Raw genomic sequence first — 3,591 nt, forward strand, 5'->3', positions numbered from 1 at the left:
AAAAAAAAAAAAAAATAAATAAATAAAAACCCACAAAAGAATGACAAGAGTAAATTCATGCCTATCATTAATAATGTGAAATATGAATGCATTAAACGCAACAGTCAAGAGGAAGAGGATGACAGATCGGATAAGAAACCAAGATTCGTCAATATGCTGCCCACAAGAGACTCATCTTGGACACAAAGATAAAAATAAATTAAAAATCAAGGGATTGAAAGAAATAAGCTAATGGCAAAAAAAAAAAAAAAAAAAAAAGCAGGAGTGGAGGAGTGGAAATATTAATTTCTGATAAAATAGACTTCAAGACAAAATCTGGCATGAGGGACAAGAAAGGGCATTATATGATGAGAAAAAGGTGAATAGACCAAGAGGACATAACCATAATCAATATCTATGTACCCAATGAAAGAGCTTCAACATACATAAAGCAAAGATTAGCAAAACTGAAAGGAGAAATAGTCAATACTACAATAGTACTGGGAGACTTTAACACACCACTTTTGATGAAGGACATAACAACTAAAAAAAAAAAAAACCTTGGGGCTTCTCAGCCTCACCAGCCAGCAGCTGTCTGAGTGAAGAAATAACTCTAGCTCCAGTGGGCTGGGAGCAGGAGACAGAGCTGGATCCCAGGGTTGAGGGGCTTTCACCCAGCCCCTAGAGCCTGGCACTTTGACTCAGACTTCTAGCCTCCAAAAATTGTAAGAATAAACTCCTGTTTGTTAAAGCCATTCCACCTGTGGTATCTTCTGTTAGAGTAGCACTTGGTGACCAAAACACAGCAAGTTTAATTGTCTCTTCTGACATCCATTTTGGTCTTTTCTTTCTTTCCTGTCTTTTTAATGACCTTTTGCTTTCTTCATGTATAGATGTTCTTGATGTCATAGCACAATTTATCTGGTATTCAGTCACTGGTGTTCAGTAAGTCAAATCTAATCTTCAGATGGTCTTTAAATTCAGGTGGAATATAATCAAAGTCATATTTTGGCCCTTGTGAAATTGTTTTAATTGTCTTCATCTTCATGTTGAACTTGCATATGAGCAACTTATGGTCTGTTCCACAGTCAGCTCCTGGTCTTGTTTTGGCCGAAGACATGGAGCTTCTCCGGCATCTCTTTGCACAGATGTAATCTATATGATTCTTCTGTATTCCATCTATGAACCCTGGTAGCATAGTGCCTAAGGCACTTGACTGCTAACCAGAAAGCTGGCAGTTCAGACCCACCAGCCACTCCTTGGAAGGAAGGTTGGGCAATCTACTTCCTAGTGATATTGCCTCGGAAACCCAAGGAAGGGTCGCTATGAGTCAGGTCTGACTCGACAGCACATAACAACAACGTACTCCATCTGGGTGGGGGTTACATGTATAGCCATCATTTATGTTGTTAAAAAAAAGGTATTTGCTGTGAAAAAGTCATTGGTCTTGCAAATTCTATCAAGCAATCTCTGGAATCATTTCTATAACCAAGGCTACGTTTTCTAACTACCGCTGATTCTTCATTTCCAACTTTTGCATTCCAATCACCAGTAATAACCAATACATCCTGATTGCACATTTGATCAATTTCAGACTGTAGAAGTTCGATTTCCTTTGGCTTTGGTGGTTGGTGTGTAAATTTGAATAATATTAGTATTAACCGGTCTTCCTTGTAGGCGTATGGATATTACCCTATTACTGACAGGATTTACTTCAGGATAGATCTTTTTATTTATTTATTTATTCAAGTCTCTACCTATCTAAAAGTGTCACCTCCCCTCCCCTTGCACTCCTGGTAACCAACAAAGAAAATTTTCTTCTATATATAAACCTTTTCTTTACTTTTTACAATAATGGACTAATACAATATTTGTCCTTCTGTGATTGACTTATTTCACTCAGCATAATGTCCTTCAAGTTCATCCACGTTATGCATTGTTTTACAGATTCTACATCATTCTTTAGGGTTGTGTGCATGTACCATTGTGTGCCTGTACCATTGTGTGCCTGTGCCATAGCTTGGTTATCCATTCTTCTGTTGATGGGCACCTAGGTTGTTTCCATCCTTCTGCTATTGTAAATAGTGCTGCAATGTGCAAGAGTGTGCATATTATCTGCTCTTATCCTGGCTCCCACTTCTTTAGGATATATACCTAGTAATGGCATTGCTGGGTCAAATGGTATTTCTAATTCCAACTTTTTAAGGAATCACAATACTGCTTTCCACAGTGGTTGTATCATTTTTACAGTCCCACCAGCAGTGTATGAGAGTCCCAATCTCTCCACATCCCCTCCAACATTTGTTATTTTCTGTCTTGTTGAACTTGCTACTAGTGCTGGGGAAAGATGGTATCTCATTGTTGTTTTGCTTTGCATCTGTCTAGTGACTAATGATCATGAACATTTCTTCATAAGTTTGTTGGCTGCCTGAATATCCTCATTGGTGAAGTATCTACTTACGTCTTCTGCCAATTTTTAAATTGGATTATTTGTCTTTTTAATGTTGAGGTGTTGGAGTTTTCTATAAATACTAGGGATAAGTCACTTGTCAGATATGTTATTGATGAATATTTTCCCCCAATTGGCAGGTTCTTTTGACTTTTTTTGAGAAGTTTTTGGAAGCACATAAATATTTAACTTTTAAAAGGTCCCAGTCATCAACTTTCTCTTCTGCTGTTTGTGCATTTTGGGTTATACTTGATAGTCTACTTATGCCATATATTAGGGCCCTAAAATTGCCCCTAGTTTTCCTTGAGGAACTTAATAGTTTTAGGTTTCACATTTTTATGTTTGATTCATCTGGAGTTAATTTTTTTGTGTGGTGTGAGGTACAGATCTTGTTTCTTTTTTCTGCAAATGGATATCCAGTTTTGCTAGCACCATTTATGAAACAAACCTTTTCTTCGCATTTAATGGATTTTGGCCCTTTATCAAAGATCAGCTGACCATAGGTCAATGGATCTATTTCTGGGTTCTCAATTCTATTCCATTGGTCTAAGTGTCCATCATTATACAAGTAACATGCAATTTTGACTACTGTGGCTGTATAGTAGGTTTTGAGATGTGGCACTGTGACACCTCCCACTTTGTTCTTCTTCTTCAATAGTGCTTTGCTTAACTGAAGTCTCTTTCCTTTCCATATAAAGTTAGTGATTGGTTTTTCCATATCCTTATAGAATGTTGATGGGATCTGGATTGGGATTGCATTGAATTTATAGATTGCTTTGGGTAGAATTAACATTTTCACTATGTTCAATCTTCCTATCCATGAGCACAAGATGTTCTTCCATTTATGTAGATCTCTTACGGTTTCTTGAAATAGTTTTTTATAGGTTTCTTTGTACAGGTCTTTTGTGTCCATGGTAAGAGTTATTCCCAAGTAATTTATTTTTTTTTTGGTAGCTATTGTAAATGGTATTGATTTCCTTATTTCTTTCTCAACAATCTCTTTGCTGTTGTTGTTGTTGTTGTTTACTGGTGTAGAGGAATCCAATTGATTTTTGGTTGTTGATCCTGTATCCTGCCATGATGCTAAATCTCTCAATTAGTTCCAGTAGATTTTTGACTGAGTCTCTTGGGTTTTCTAGGTATAGGATCATATCATCAGCAAA

Source organism: Orycteropus afer, unplaced genomic scaffold (genome assembly GCF_000298275.1).
Source record: "Orycteropus afer afer isolate SDZICR_OR568_19922 unplaced genomic scaffold, OryAfe1.0 scaffold00350, whole genome shotgun sequence".
NCBI lineage: Eukaryota > Metazoa > Chordata > Mammalia > Tubulidentata > Orycteropodidae > Orycteropus > Orycteropus afer.